Source organism: Neopsephotus bourkii, unplaced genomic scaffold (genome assembly GCF_033783945.1).
Source record: "Neopsephotus bourkii isolate Nb327-2 ecotype Australia unplaced genomic scaffold, CSIRO-AGI_Nbou_v1 NB_1737, whole genome shotgun sequence".
Taxonomy (NCBI): Eukaryota; Metazoa; Chordata; class Aves; order Psittaciformes; family Psittacidae; genus Neopsephotus; species Neopsephotus bourkii.
The window spans coordinates 557607-574271 of record NW_026902211.1 but is presented as its reverse complement, the minus strand read 5'-3'; the positions used below and the strand labels follow the sequence as shown (position 1 = coordinate 574271).

Sequence of the window (16665 nt, the reverse complement as noted above, 5' to 3'; positions counted from 1 at the left end):
TCTTTCATGAGATGGCATGTTTGTAATCGATGCTTTTTGCACTGGAAGCTCACTCATCATTCTTGGCAACATATGGCAACTAATTTCTCCTTAAGCAGTTAATTAGGCACCATTTGTATGCACGTTGCCCTTTGCGTGCTGGAGCAGCTGTGGCTCCAGTAGGAAGCTGTTTATTCTGGACTTTCTCCTTCCTTTGTGTGGAAAAATGAGGTGGTTCATGCTCATTTCTTTGTGTATGTTCTTTCTAAAGAGCTGAAGTGATGAGGTGCTGCACTGGGCTGCAAGGCTGGGTGAAAAAGTCATCCGGTCTCTAAGGCATTGGGTGAGGGCTGGGATGAGCAGGGGGGCAGCTTCCTGACTCAGTATTACAGGAGTAATAGTTGATTTGGCAGGAATTGCCCTCCCTGTATCCCAAGGCAGGACTGATCAGGCAAACTTTTTCAGAAGGCATCTGTATCTTAAATGCATTTTGCTAGCCAGCATTGCACATTTCTACATTTAAAAGACTAACATACTGTATTTAAAACTCAAAAGGTGCTAGTCCTTGGTCTTAGCAAAAAAAAAAAAGGGGGGGGGGAAATAAAATCACACAGTGTGTATTTTGGTACCTGCATGTGTTTTACTGGCCGTTGTGTGTGGGTTTACTGCCCACACTGCTGAGCATCATCCAGAGAACTATGTGAAGCCATTTTATGGAAGGAGAAATAGGTATTGCTGCAGCCTGCAGGTGTCTGAAAACATTTCAACAACAACAAAAAGGAGAGTGAAAAATGAGCTATCCATTACAAGAGACAGACTGTGTGACACCGAAATTACAATGCTCTTCACCTTTTATTATCCTTTATTCTTTTGTATTGCAATAGTTTCTGCAGCCCCCAAATCAAAGCTTTTTTGTACTAGGCACTCTCCTGACCATCCCATGAACATGATCCTTATTTCACTTTGCTCATACTTGATATCAAAGGCCATGGAAGTTTGGGACTGGAATTGTTCTTGCTTTCCTGTTATGAATGGGAAGGTGCAGCAAGGGTAAGTGAAGTTCTAGGGGTAAAAACGGGGTATGGATGCTCGAATGGCAGATCCAGTGCTGCAGTGAAACGGTACTTTTCTTGCCATGCTCATTTGCTGTTTAGTATCTTGTCTCTGACATCTGGGTGGCGTTTAACAACTTCAGAGGGGAAAAAATGTCTAACGGACAATTAATAAACTGTTTGTTGGGGAAATTTTTTCCTACCTGAACGATAGAATCAGGAACAGAAAACCATGGGAAGACATTTCAGAGCTGTTCAGTGATTATCACTCCTATTTAGTTTCCTGAGATTGGAAAGGTAATTTTCGTGCCTTTTTGGTTTGGAGCCCCAGAAAGTGCCTGTTGTTCCATTGCCTCCAGCTTTGGTGAACTCCTTGTAAGTCTGTGACAAATTGCTGACCAGTCTGCAATTTTTCATACCTGTCTTGTCTCTATTTTGCTGTGCTTTGGTGTGATTACTGCATATTCTATCTCACAGCATCTTGGAAATGATATATCAGCCTTATTGAACAAGGTGCTCCCTCCTGCATTTGATGAGCTGAGTCCAAACCTTTGGGTGCTTGTATGCAGCAGAGTTGAGCTTATGCATGAGGGCTGAGCTTTCCCTGCTCAGTGCAGGAGGCAGATTGCTGAAGTCAGGCTTTGAACTAACAGGCTCCGATTTCCCCCCAGTAAGCTGGAATTTCTCCCGTTCATAATTGTGCTGTGCTTCAAATAGCTTCAGACTTTCCTCTAGTGTTTACTGTCTTCTATTAAGTTTAATGTCGTTTTCTTTTAGAAGCCAGTATAAACGCACTAACTACAAATAATACACAGCAAAAGCACTGCTGTAACCTGACTGCTTTGGTTAATTTGGCTGTGAATTACTTTTTCCTCCATCACCAGTCTCGTTAACCCAATCTCGTTTTTGTTTCTTTCCCACTGTGACTGCTGTCCTGTTGAATCCGGCTGATACACAGCCTGGAGAAGAGAAGGCTCCAGGAAGACCTTAGAGCAGCCTTCCAATAGCTAAAGAGAGCCTAAGAGAAATCCAGAGAGGGACTTTTGACAAGGGCCTGTAGGGACAGGCCAAGGGGAATGGCTTGAACCTGCCAGAGGGGAGACTGAGCTGAGCTCTTAGGCAGAAGCTCTTCCCTGTGAGGGTGCTGAGGCGCTGGCACAGGGTGCCCAGAGAAGCTGTGGCTGCCCCATCCCTGGCAGTGCTCAAGGCCAGGTTGGACACCGGGGCTTGGAGCAAGCTGCTCCAGTGGAAGGGATCCCTGCCTGTGGCAGGGGTTGGAGCTGGAGGAGCTTTAAGGTCCCTTCCTACACAAACCAATCTGGGAGTCTATCACAAATTCAATTTGTTCAATATAGCTTTAAATCTTTCACAGCTTTCTGTGTGAATTCTTCAGGATCTTTCTGAGGAAAGCCTGAAACCTAGGGTGCAGCATGAGCAGCAGCAGCTGTGAGAGGGCTTTTCATGACTATTACTCCATTGCTACTCATAAGCCTACATGGGTCAGGCTTCAGTTGAATTGGGCACATTACAGATGTGACAGGAAGGCATTCCCCCTTCTGCAAAGTCTTTACAGGCTGAGTTCTCAAGAGAGTTAAGGTGTAGGGAAAGATAAATTGATGGGAAATCCACCAAGGCCAATTGCTGTGAAGTTTCTAGAAGAGTTACAAATAAAATTAGAAAAAGCAGCAAGCTACAAACCAGCATTACAGAATACCTTTATGTACTAGGGACAGATAAATGGGATGGAAAGCTTTTCTTTACAGCCATCATTGCAGTGTCTCCTGGCTGCTGTGGGAGCAGCTGACTTCCTGCATCAGTTAGCAAATGGGACAGGTTTGTTGTCTTTCAGAGACACGGGCTACAGGCATAGCCCAAGGCTTCCCATTTTAATGGGCTCTGTGCTTTCCATCATGGTTATGTCATTCCAGAGCAAAGAGGTCCTGTGTGGGATGAATACATGATGCTAATGGCCAACAGTTCACTGGCTTGGCTGACTTCCCCTTGGAATTCTGAAGAAGTAGAACTGTTGTAATCTCAGCTATGAGGATAAAGCTGCATGGAGACCTCATAGCAGCCTTCTAACATTTGAAGAAGTTCTACAGGGATGATGGAGAGGGACTCTTCATCAGGAGCTGTAGCAATAGAACAAGGGGTGATGGGTTCAAACTGAAATGGGAAGTTCAGGTTAGATAGAAGAAAGAAGAAAGAAGTCCTTTACTGTGATGGTCATGAGGCAGTAGCACAGGGTGCCCAGAGAAGTGGCAAAAGCTCCATCCCTGGCAGTGTTCAAAGCCAGGTTGGACAGAGCCTTGGGCAATGTGATCTGGTGTGAGGTGTCCCTGCCCGTAGAATGGGAGTTGGAATGATCTTAAGGTCCTTTCTGACCCAAAACATTCCATGATTCTATGGTAAAGCCTTAGGAAGTGAAAGGTGGCATGTGTTCAAGAGCAGAAGGTCCTTGAGGCCACAGAGAACAGCAGAAAATCAAGAAACCCTAAGTCATGGTAGGAGACAATGGACAGAGGACAATGACTGATAAGTCTTGTTTGCTGCACTCCTGCAGGGATGAAGATGTGTTAGAAGGCTTTGAAGTAACACAGCCCCCGAGTGAAGGAAACAGTCAGGTAAAACTAACATAATGGTAGTTATTTGTATGCTAAAGTGGCATAAGGTTAAAGCTAAAAGGTCAGAAGCTCAAGAGAGAAGTGGGCTTTGTGTGTTGGCTGGGAGAAAAAGTGGGAAAGAAAAAAAAGGAAGAGGTGGCAGAAGCAAAGGAGTTGAGAGGTTGCTACAGCTTGAAAAAAGGCATTAGAAGTGCTATTGTATTACACTGGGGGTAATATTTTGCTTTTTGGAGAAGTTTTGAAGAACTGTACTAATAAAGTAAGGTGAGCACTCAAGGTCAAGGAGGCCAGAAATGAACAATGAGACAGCTTTACTGTTCTGACAGATACATGGCTCTCCACCTGCCATGGCCCAGATGTGGCACAAAAATGTGAAGTGAGAGGCATAAGATAAATAGTGGTGCTGGAAGGGTTTAAATTACAGGGGATCAATTCCTCTGACAGAAATAAAGTTTCTTTAACCTCAGCTCTCCCATGAGTCAGCATTGCTGACTGGAAATGATTTACACAAAAAATCCAGAGATATTAGAGACATCATTGTGAGAATGTAAATTTAAGGAAACCAGTACTTAATGAAGAAGGGTGGGATAAGATGCAACAGTTCTGCAGTTAAACAGGACAATATGTTTATTACCCAGTAAGCAGGGCAAAACTCAGAGTATGATGTCCCCCAGAATCTGATTCCAAACATCCTGGCTTCAGGAAGAGTCTCCACTCATTCTTCTTCTATTAAAGGTAAGATCTGCTTTAAGCCTGGCTTTTAAGGGCCTGGACTGCCCCAGACCCATACAGATCTACCCTTCTTTGCAGAAGTGTGGCATCATGACACTAATCATTAACCCATGAAATTGGCATGAGCAGACACTGACCTCCGTTGTGCTACCACTTAAGTTACCCAATTTTATCTCATTTGCACACACAATTAAATGCTAAGGTGACATTACCGAGTGCTCCTGACAATTGTTTAGGGCAAGGGAAAAGAATAAACACAGGCTGGAAATCTGAGCTGGAGCTAAGGTTCTTTGAATGGGCAATGAAACACAAAACAAAGGTGGTTGTAGGGTAAGGCTTCTTTGGTCTCTGGTTGTGGTGCCTGTACTGTTGTAAATCCATGTAGGTCAAGCTGTATGATACCCACAGCTGTTTTTAGGAACCTTGCTAGATGTCTGTTTAAGATTAACTTTTGCCATGTAACCTGGTTTTGGTTGGGGGTTGTGGTTGTATTTTTCCTTGCTTGATTTTCATTCTTCAAAACTGGAAAGGACCAACAGAGCTCCCCCAGGCCACTGACTGTCCCAGGACCAGTTCAGACTCAGTGTGGAAGCAAATTGGTTTTCCTAATACTTGTATTCTCAGATCTTTTTCACTGAATATTGCAACAGTAAAAGCCTTGACTATTTGGGATAATCCTTACATATAACCAGCTTTGTACATCTTATAGATCCCACCATAACCTGCTTTGGAAAGGCTTTCAGCAGTGTGCTGCTCTCCACTGCTCAGACAGCCCCAGGGGGGCAGAAGCTGCAGACACCTGAATGTGGCTGAGGTGGCAGCATCTCTTGTGATGCCTCAGAGCAGGAATCTTGCTCAGATGCAGATGGAGGATGTTTGAAGTGTGAGCTGTGCCATGTGCATCTTCTTGAGGAAAGCCAAACAGTGCAGCTTTTGCTCTGTAACTCAAACAGATACTGCATCAAAGAAGCTCTGAAGCTGACTCTGCTGAAGCACTGGTTAAGACTCTGGGCTTACTGGAGTGGGAAAGGAATGAGCATGAAATTTCAAGCATTGACTAGCTGCTTAAAATTGACAGAGGGCAGATTTAGGTTAGACATTAGGCAGAAGCTCTTCCCTGTGAGGGTGCTGAGGCGCTGGCACAGGGTGCCCAGAGAAGCTGTGGCTGCCCCATCCCTGGCAGTGTTCAAGGCCAGGTTGGACACAGGGGCTTGGAGCAAGCTGCTCCAGTGGAAGGGGTCCCTGCCTGTGGCAGGGGTTGGGGCTGGATGAGCTTTAAGATCCCTTCCAGCCCAAACTGTCCTATGGTTGCATGATTCTATGGTAGCCAAGCTGTGGTAACCCTTGAGATCCACATTCCTAGCTTGTTTTACTGCAAAGTAGAACATAACAATTTTACTCAACATCCATTTATTTTAAAGACCATGTTTTCCTTTTTACATTGTTTGAACTATATGCATATTTTAATAGCCTTTAGAAACCAAAACCATCTTTCAGGCTCCATGGTCCCAAATGACAGAAAGCTTCAGAGAAATTCATACTTGCTATTCATATTACCCCCATGCTGTTGTGATCACGAATGGTGGGAGGTCAAGGTAAGTGAACAGCTCATAGGAACTGCTGGGCTTGAACATCTCTGTGCAGTCATGAGTTCAGAAATCACGGCTGCTTCTCACAACTCATGCTTGGAGCCTTTGTAAGGCCCAGGCACTTCAGGGCAAATGGACTCCTGGAAGAGGGAAAAGGAAGGGGACGAGGACCAGAAAGGCTAAGATTGTCCTGCAAGTTGTGTATCAATTTGAGCTATAAAAATGAATGGGGACAATTCCTATTTTTAAATGCTCAAATAAGACCAAATAATTTTATATATTTTTCTTCATTTTCCAGCATTAGCTGTGAGTACTTTTAATGAGTCTTTTTATGAAAACCTCTTTTGGTGAGGGGAAGTTATTAAGCCTCTTATGAAGGGATTTTATGGTTTTAATTATAAACAGGTAATGGAGTCTGTGTAAAAAATACCTTTTGACTTTGCAATAAAACCCATTTCCCCCAAGGTAAAACTCCATAAAGAAAGAATTACACGGCAAAGGAATGAAGAAGTCAGCTCCAAAATCACAAGGTGCCTGCACAGCACCAGCTCTCGAGGAGCCCCAGGGACCCATCGACCTCAGTCTGAGTGTCTGTCTGCCTGTCTGCTGCAGGCCAAGGTGACTGCAGAGGGCAATGCAAAGATGCAGGGTTGCCCTGACTGTCTCAGTGCACTGCATTAGAGCAGCCTCAGGACTCTTTGTTAATAGTCATGTACAGGCCATCCAAAAAGCACAGCTGGAGACACATGCATAGTGGAGGGAGAGCTGGGCAGGGACAGGCCAAGGGGAATGGCTTTAACCTGCCAGAGGGGAGACTGAGATGAGCTCTTAGGCAGAAGCTCTTCCGTGGCTGCCCCATCCCTGGCAGTGTTCAAGGCCAGGCTGGACACAGATACTTGGAGCAAGCTGCTCTAGTGGAAGGTGTCCCTGCCCATGGCAGGGGTGGGAACTGGATGAGCTTTAAGGTCCCTTCCAACCAACCCAAATCATCCATGGTTCTATGATACAACCATTTTGCTTATTTCCTTTGAGCTGTGCAGTGAGCTGCCATGGTTGGAAATACTCTTTTTCCCTGGGTAGTATTCCTAGACTTGGTCCACCCTGGCTTTCTCACTTGTTGTTGCGCACTCTGCAGCAGGAATTTCTCACATATCAAGCATTAAGAAAATCCCTGTATTTGAAAAACTTTCTTTTTCAGTGTTTTTGACCAGAAAGAAATAGGACTTTTCTGCTAGCCCTGTTCTGAAGGGGTTGGTCAAGGTTTGAGCTGTCAGTACATCCAAGGTTAATAGCCACAACTGCCTTTTTCTCTGTCTTGAAGGGAAAAGAGTGCTTTGCCTCCTGATGTGAAATATACATTTCCCTGAGTGTTAGCGGAGGCACTTTCTTGGCTTGCAGACCAGACCCAGTGCTGGCATTCAGTGCTGAGCTCAGCCATGCTAGTCCTGCAGACTTTTTATGACTTTAAGTAACTTAATTTTCCTTTGCTTCATCATTTATCCCACTTTCCTTCCTTTCTTCCTTCCTTCTTCTCCTCCTTCCTGTCTACAAGGAGGTCCAGGCTTTGACAAATGAGTTGTCTTTTAGCATAAGGTCAAGTGATCCAAAGAGAAGGAGTTACTGTGACTTAATGAGTTAATTACGTGAGTTGTCTGTCAGCAAGAGCTGACTGTACGTGTCTGTGCTCTTAGCTGGCTCCTGCTGGGAAATACAGCATGTATTAAACCAGTATAAATCATTTACTCCAGCTTAGAGTCTGCATTTGCAATTCGGAAATGAGGAAAGGCTCCTGAAAGCAAAGACTCAGAAATAAAAGCAGTTATAGAAAATATGAAACCTCTTTTCTCAGAGTGCAACCCCAGTGTCCAGACACGCTCCCAGAACCCTTGCAGCAGAGGTCAGTGAGACAGCGGCAGGACCCTGCCTTGCAGAGGGTCCCCCTCTCATGGGGGACTTGGGTAAGTTGTGCACTTGGCCCAGCTCCGCATAAGCAGCAAACCCAGCAAATCCCAAATACAACCAGGGGGGTGGCTGTAAACTGGCTGAGGGGGTAGAGAGAGATGAGCTAGCCCCATGCCGATGAGCTGTTGGCTGTGGCACCCAGGGTCACCATGTGAGTGGCACTGTTGCAAGACCTCAGTCTCTTTTCATGTGCCTGGGTATTATAACACTCTAGTTCAGAGCAGCCTCCTACACCACCTGCTAGAAGTGATTAGTTTTGACTGAGTTAATACCCACTTGGTCAATATAAGTTCTGATTGCTTTCTTTGAGCTGAAAGACTGAGAAAGAAAGAGGTGAGGAGTTAAAAGGTACAGCACCAGAGGCTGTAACTCCCTGTCTTTTAGCTCTCCCTGCATATAATTTATAAGGATATATAGACTGTTATGGCTCATCTGTATCCCTCTAATCATTAGTGAGGTGCCTTTCATGCCCTAAAGTTAAAGTCGTAAAAGTAAAGTGTGTTTTCTACTGCAGGTCCATTTTAGTTCTTTATACAAATGTCCTACTGCCCTTTATAATGTAATTGCTATAAATCTTGACAGCATTATTTGTTTTGTTTTTCTATCTCAATGCAGTGTTGAGTGGAAAGAGCCTCATTATCTCCCTATTTCTAAAGAGAATTCACTGTCTTTGAAAGGTGCTATATTAACAGCCCCAGAGATAGAAATTCCTGTACATACAGAAAGAAGCACAGCACAGGCAGATAAATTGAGCCTCCTGCTTCCTTGCTGTTGTGCTTTAAGTGATGGATGAGTGGTACTTCCCTTATCTGTCCTGGACTTGAGTTCAGTAGCACACAGGCTCATCCACACCTTGTCTTTTCCCTGCTAAAGCAGTGCCAAATGGAAGATTTTGCTGACTCTAGGGAAACAAATACTTGCTTTTTACAAGCTAAGTTCCCTCTATTTTGACTTTGAGACAGCTTGTAAGAAGTTGAGCTGTGTTCTTTTATTTGTAATAATCGTATTGATCACAGTAGTCTCTGATTGTCAAATGAGTCCCCACTGTAGCAGACCAATGAGTTTTTTGAGGTCTCACTCTGATGATGTCTTTATGGCTGTCTCTGATGCTTCCTTGCTTTCCTGCATTTGCTTTTAGACTCTCCAGCAACCTCCAATCCCACAAGTCAACATCCATAACCCTGCAGCATCATCAAGGAGATTATTCAGGTAACATTCTTCAGTGTCTGCAGGAGCCAGCTATAGCATGCTTCAGTCAGCTGAAGTTTCACTTCGACTGCCTTAAATCAGGGTGTTTAGTTTGGTTTCAAGGAGGTTTAACTCAACTCATGTCAGTACTTTAAACAGCACTAGGAAAGTACGGTTGGTTACCCAAGATCTATAAGAACTAGCTCAAAATTCAAGTGCCACATTGGGGTCTGTAACCGTTTGCTATACCTTTCATTTGTTTTTGAGATATCTCTTGTTAGGTATACTGTCTGCTCTGACTCATCTGCATAGCAAAGACAAGGAGGCTTCCCTGTCAACACCCCTGTGATGCCTCATGAGATTCTGAATCAGGATAGTTCACTGAGAAACTCCATTTGAAGCAGGTGGATGTGCAGTTGCTTTTCATATCCCAGATTTCATCATAAAAAACTTTGTTTCCTGGTGTGAGAAGGAGCCTGTTACCAAAAAAAAATGTGAGACAGAACGGGAAAACAGACAGTAATAAGTCAATGGTGTTTAAAGTGTGAGACCATCTTTTTCTTCTGCTACACTTACCTTTCTCCAAAACAGGAATGGCTCTGCCAGCCCAGCTGCATCTTCACAGCACCATAAGGATTGCTTTAAGTCCCCAAGCCTCTTCCACAGTTGCTTGTGTTTGTCAGTTTAGATGGAGCCAATAGCTAATCTCCTTCCTGCACATACCCACATGCACACATACACATGGCCTCTTTCATGACACTCCATTTCTTCAAAGATCCTTCTTAAGTACATCTCTGTTATCACTTAAAGTCCTTTGCAGGCAAGGAATACCTTTCTTTTGGCTTCAGTGAGCTTTGGCTGTGGGCCTTATCCTTATTTTAGAGCAAGCTTCTTTTCTTCTTAAGAAATTCCTCTTAAGATTCTCAGAAAAGGTTAAAATGATGTTTACACCTCAGACCGCTGCTGGGAGGTACGAGACTATCATATATCACCATCACTTTCATGTCATAGACATCTAGAGAGTTAAAAAGTGGCAAGGGATTTTTCTAAACCCTCTGTAATAAAGCCCAGTTCAACAAACAGGTTATGAATATGCTTAAATCTTGTTAATTCCCTGGGAATCACCCCTGTGCTTTGCTGAATCACAGCCAAAACACAGAAAGGGCTGGATTGATTTTCTCTTTCAATGCATTTACCAGGGGGTTTAAAGACTCAGTTGTAAATGCATAAGGCCCTGTGTCACAGAGTCACGTAGCCAGAATCCCTTTTCAGAAGAGCTCTCCCCTAGATGTAGCATATTCAAAAGCTGTGAACACACTGTATGCTTTTTCTCTCATTTTCAGTCACCTTTTCTGGTCTGCAGAAGCCCCACGATCCTCTTTGCACAGCTCCTTTGGTTCAAAGCAATGCAGATGTATTACTGCTTTCCTTCAGAGGGACGGGCTTCACCTCTTCCTGGGGATTCTTTGTACCATTGCAGAGTGTTCGAGCACCTCAGGAAACACTTTGCACCAGGCAGTATTTCTGTCACCAGACTGTACCTATCTACTTTGATCTTGGCAATTAAGCACCACAAAGGGTTTGCGTAGATATCATTGAAAAATGTATCTTGATGGGGAAAAAAATGTTCCAAGTGGATGTTTTCCTTCATCATCCATCTGCCAATCTTCCTGCTGACAGCAACCCAGCTCATCGAGAGTCCTCTCTGCTCCTAAGATCTGTTCTGAGGCAAATCTCTTCCTTCTTTAGAATTATGCTGTCTGTCCCTCTCTCTTTGTTATTGTGAAGGCAGCTAACCACATGCATAGGAATGAAGTAAATAGTTTATCTATTCTACCTGCACTTATATGCAGGTAGATCTCCAGGTGAGATTTTTTTCATCAAACAGGAGGTTGAGGGCTTGGCTTTTTCCTTAATCTCACTCTTATCTTTTAAATTACCTGATAACCAAAGCAGAGCACATCTTTCATAAAACTGGATGTTTACAACTAATGGCATGGTTTTTAAAACACAGCAATTGCCAGAGACTGCTGAATGGTGCACCCACATATGGAAGTTTTTCACAGCTTTGGAGCTAATGAGTTGTAGACATTGGCAAATACTGACTTTTTAAATTAGAGCTACTATAGTTCAAAAGAGACAGATGGCTTTATTTATGAAAAGGGATTTGAGGACCACACACAGAAGACTCCACAGAAAGACAATGTGTTGTCGGAGACCATATATCGTAAAAAGAGATACTTAAAACAGTTCAAATTTCAATTCCCCATTCCCTTGTTGCCAGCCAAATCTGATGCAGCTGCCTTTTTAAATCCAGTAATATTTGTGCCCCTGTAAAGCCAAGCACAAAACAGGAGGGAACACCTTCAGATCTGGAAATAGGGCAGAGCTCCCCTTGGGCCTCATTCAAACCCCTTTTTGCTCATTTCTGTTATTGCCAGTGTACTTCTTTCTTATCTCTCTTTCTTATCTTTTCCATTCAATACCCATCATCTCAAACTCTGGAGACTTAAGTTGAGTGATCAATACTTTGACTTGTTACCTGTTGCTCCTATGGACCAAGACACACACAGTTCCTCTGTAGAAAGGCTGAAATGACAATTTGCCAGTGTTGTACTGTGCCATCACTTTAAAATACAAGTTTGATCATAGGTTTAGATAACCCAGAGTTACTGAGTTTCCAGTTGCTGGTTTTCAGCAGAACTCAAAGCAGTAATGGCTAACATTGTTGGGGGCAGAGGAGGAACAAAGCCATTCTTGTTCAGGAGAAGCTGTACAGTGGCATAGGACACCAGAGAGATCAGAAACTGGAACAGAATGGTGGAGACATTGACAAGCTTTTCATTCACCCTAAAGCATTCAGAGTTGCACCAGGCTGGACAGAATGAAAAGCAAAAGAGCCTCACTAGAGACACTGCTGCAAAAGCTGCTTCCATGTAGAGACACAGGGGATGTGATACTACAATGATGGGTGATGGGCAGTACTCTAAAACCTGTGCTTGTTTCCAAAGGAGGATCAAATCACAAACCAGAATGGTACATAGCTGTTTGTGCTCTAAAGGGACAAACTCCTCATAGGGGAAGATATTCCTTTGCTGTTGCTGTTATTTTCTTTCCCAGCTTTCAGAACGCCTCCAACAATCTTTTTTTGTCTCGTATGTCTCCTCTGCTCTGCTGTTATCTGAATAGAATACAGAATGCAAGAAATTTCCAGAGAGCACAGCAAATATTAAGACATGCAGAAGTGCAGGGGACAGGGAAAAAATATCCCAGCAGTTACCTGGCCTTCCTAAATGTATTGTGGCAGCTCAAATAGTAATCAAGTCCAGATTGCTTCAAACAAGGAGGGAAATTCTAAACCTTTACTTACACGAGGTGAGTTCGTTATACGTCTCACAGCCTTAGTATGTCAATGCTACTTCTACATTTGCTTGGTGGAGTGCCTACATCTCCTGGAAAGCTGGGCATCCTGCATGGTTGTGTCCAAGCATCATTGCCATATGTGGCTATTTGAATGACAGAGATAATGTGTGTAAATTATCTTTGGATGCTGGAGGGGGACTCTTCATCAGCGGTTGTAGTGATAGGACAAGGGCTGATGGGTTCAAACTTAAACAGGGGAAGTTCAGGTTAGATAGAAGGAAGAAGTTCTTTACTGTGAGGGTGCTGAGGCGCTGTCACAGGGTGCCCAAAAAAGTGGTAAATGCTCCATCTTTGGCAGTGTTCCAGGCAGGTTGGACAGAACCTTGGGCAACATGGTCTAGTATGAAGCATCCCTGCCCATGGCAGGGGAGTTGGAACTGAATGATCTTAAGGTCCTTTCCAACCCAACCTATTCCATGATTCTCTAGTCTTTTGCTCTCTAGAGTATGGGAACAGCATTGAGGTAGCGGTATGAGTCTTTCAGAGGACACCAAGGTAGTGAGGAAACCTTGAAATCTTCATCTGTTGAGGCATTCAAATCTCAGCAAGTCCTCTCAGCAGTGCCTGAGGCCAGCAACGATCTGGTTCCTATTTTAAAAGAACTTACTCTTTTAGGCTTACTGGCTGCTCCAGTAACATTTGCATTTGTGGGTTTAAGCTGGAAGATCTTCTCTCTCAAACTCCTGTTATCTATCTAGTTATCATGATAGAAGAGTTACAGCCAACTTAGGTCTGACATACCCATAGTGTAAAGAGCACTAGGCTGAATGGTCATTATCCTCTAAAAAACCATAATTAATCTGTACATCTCCCCATTGGAAAACCAGACTCAGCACCACAGGGGCAGACAACAAGCTTCAAGCTGCTGGGAGAGGGAAGGTGTGTGGAGTCTGACATCGTGTAAACTTTAAATAAAGCATAATTTTGTCAATAAATGTAAGCTTTTACTGATTTAATGTTAGACCAATATGACTCCTGGCACTAAATGTAGCTAGGGATCAAGGCAGTTAATAAGAAATTGCAGGAGAATAGTGTAACACAGTTTAATTTCTAGCAAAACATAAGGAGGGAGGAAATCCATTTATTTGAGGATTATGAAATTGCAGTGGGTTTTGTTTTGGTTTTTATTTAACAAGATTCCAGCCGAAGAGGATAAAGCAAGATAAGTGGCTGACTCAGGCATTCTGAAATGCGCACTGAAGCTTTCTGTTGTAGCCTGTCATTACTCTGTGGACTTGCAAAGCAAGAAAAAATTGAAGTATTAAGTGAAGTTGTCATTGAAACAAACTGTTCAGTTATCAGGGCTAAAACCCAGCTTGTTTTTATTGGCCCTTGCACATTTTCATTTTGCTCCTCATTTCTTGTTATACATGGCATAGCTCTCCAGAGAGAGAGAAAAGAGACGTAAGGGGAGCCTACTGACCTCTGCCTAGTATTTAGACTTTGTGCATGCATTACTGTGCTACATGGATTTATTACATGCTAATATATAATCTAATAATATCCTAGATTTATATAGCACCTTTCTATTCCCAGAGATTTTAAACCCCTTTGAAAACAGCTGGACTTCACTGTCTTCTCACCTTGCATTTCTGCACTCTTGGCTTCAGGGGGATTACTCTTGGTTTACACTAAAAGTATACAAGAATCGGTTATCTTCCCTCTGGACCACAGCTAAGAGGAACCACAGCAACTACAAAAGATCACTTAGAAGCATGCTAAGGCATTTAGGGCACAGAATGAAAATGAGGGGTTTTGGCATCATTCAAAACACAATATTCCAAGCCACAACTGGAATATCGTTAGCAGCTAATGCTCAAAACAATTTGTTCACTCTCTTAGTCTAAAGTGGCCAACCTGGAGTTAATATTTCATGGGAGATAAGGCACTTTTGATACAGAACTGGAAGCTTGTAGTTGCTCACAGTCATCATCTCACATTCATGGGGTTTGGAAAACGTAAAGTTCATTTGTAGATAAAGATCTCTTATGAAACAGTCTTTGAAAACAATATTGCATGTTTTTCACTCACCTATGAAATGTGCATGTCCTAAAACGTGTAGCAGAGAGCTCAATGTCCTATAGAGTACGGTACATATTGTGGTGTTGAGAACAGTGTCCACAGCTTGCAAATGAACATTTATCAAAGCACTTTAAAAAGCAGATTTCCATTTCTGCAAAAGCTGATACTTAAAACTCTCTGCCACGCTAATCCACGCAGAATTATTCATTAGAAAAGAAATCAGAATATTCAGAGATTTTAAAATGTTGTACTGATTTGAACTTTCCCTTACAGTGAGTTTTGTCTCAGATCTCTTTTATGGTGCAGTGCAAATAGCATTCAACCAAAACCAAAATGTGAGGAGAAAGCTAATTGATCCTTCAGATTTTTTAGATTTTCAGGCTTCCTAAAAATGGAATATTTTTGTTTTGATTAGAAACACTTTTATTTTTCAGTTCCTAAAAAATCTCTAATTGTTTCTCTAATGTGGAAATACTATTGAAGTGCTTCTGTTTTGACATTTGACCATCAGAGCCAGGAGAAATGAATTCCTTCCCTCTCTACCAACTCAGCTATTGTTGAGGCACAAAACGAAGGGGAAGTGTTCATAGCTAAGGGATAAAACACCCTGCTGCTGTGGTTTAGAGCTGGGGCTTTGCCTTCTGAACCCTGGCTCCTTATATCCATGAGAAGAACAGATTGAGGATGAGCTGCGAATTCTAAGGTCTGCAGCTGGTCTTCAGGCTAGATCTAGCATCACCTTAGTTCTGCTTCATGGTGTTTTGGTTTTCTGAGGCCAGAAATGTAGGCAGCATGACAAAGATGGTTGAAAATGGATAGAGCTGCTAAGGGCAAGTGAGGTTAACAGTGTTCCAGGGTGAAAGAGTCTAAATTTTTTCACTTATCCAGTTTTTGTTTTGAGCAATATTTGTCCTTGAGAGTTGTATTCATTCATAAGCTTGAGAAAAGCATGATTTTTTAATGTCAATAAAGGTCACTGATGCTTTCAGGGCCACCAGGGCTAGATCTGTCCCCTCCTTTGCAAAGGGCTATTTTCAGCTCCTTTATAAACAGAACCTTTTGAGCCTGGCTGTGATAACCACAGCTGGGGTCCCCTTGTGTGTCCACATGGGGCGAGCAGTGGCTGCAGTTAAGACAGCACCAGTGGTTTTGGCAGTGCCAGTGCCTTGCCATGTATCAGAAGACAACCTGAGGCTAGTGTCCCTGGGGTACAAATGGGCAGGATTCACTGGGGTGAGCAGGAGGTACCAGAACCCAAAATTCACATTGCAGATGCAAAACATAGAACAAGCTGAGAAAACCACAGCTGCCTGTGGTGGCGAGGGTGTGTGTGCGGGGATAGACTGAGGAATCAGGAGCACCTGGCACATCTTAAGCTGCAGTGAATGACATACCCTGTCCCACGAAGAGGTCATTATATTCATTCAAAATAATGTAAGGAGAGGCATTTCAGGTGTTTCCTGTGTTAGGCAGCCCTCCACATCTGAACATCTGGAGTACTGCACTGAGCTCTGGGGGCAGCAGCACAAGAGGGACTTGGAGCTGTTGGAGTGAACGCAGAGGAGGCCGTGGAGCTGCTGCGAGGGCTGGAGCAGCTCTGCTCTGGAGCCAGGCTGACAATAACTCTGCCCAGCCCTGGCTTTTGCTCTAAGGCCTCAGGTCCTGAAGCAGTTTTGTCCAGGCAGCCACAAGTCCAGCAAAGAAACAGAAAAGATTTGGAAGTGAGGATTGCATCTTCTCTGAGGAAGCTGCTAATGATCTGCTGAGTTCACAGCACAACAAATGAGGGCCAGTGAGTGAGGGCAAAGCACACTGGCACTTTTAAAAATATACTTGTTTGTTCTAAAGGCTGAAGTGGTGCTTTAGAGAGAAATAAAACAAGGGTGAGGAAGCAGTAATAAACCAGGGCTGTGGTGCAACTGAACAGTTGCCTTCCTAAGGGAGCAGTTACAAGCCCTACTGATATGTGAGGTACTCGTCATCACTCAGTGCTACCAGCTATTGTAATAAAAGTGGCCTTGTAATGGCTGGATGGGAGCTCCTGGCTGGGTTAATGACTGCACTCCTTCAGCCTTACTGGGAGAGAATTTGCCT

The 16665-nt window shown here is 43.5% G+C and overlaps 1 protein-coding gene across 1 annotated transcript in view; it reads left to right on the top strand.

The window, feature by feature from the left end:
* The window catches only part of PTPRT (protein tyrosine phosphatase receptor type T), a 548712-nt gene that overhangs the window by 356001 nt on the left and 176046 nt on the right, over nucleotides 1–16665 (top strand). The gene's annotated exons all lie outside the window — the stretch shown is intronic.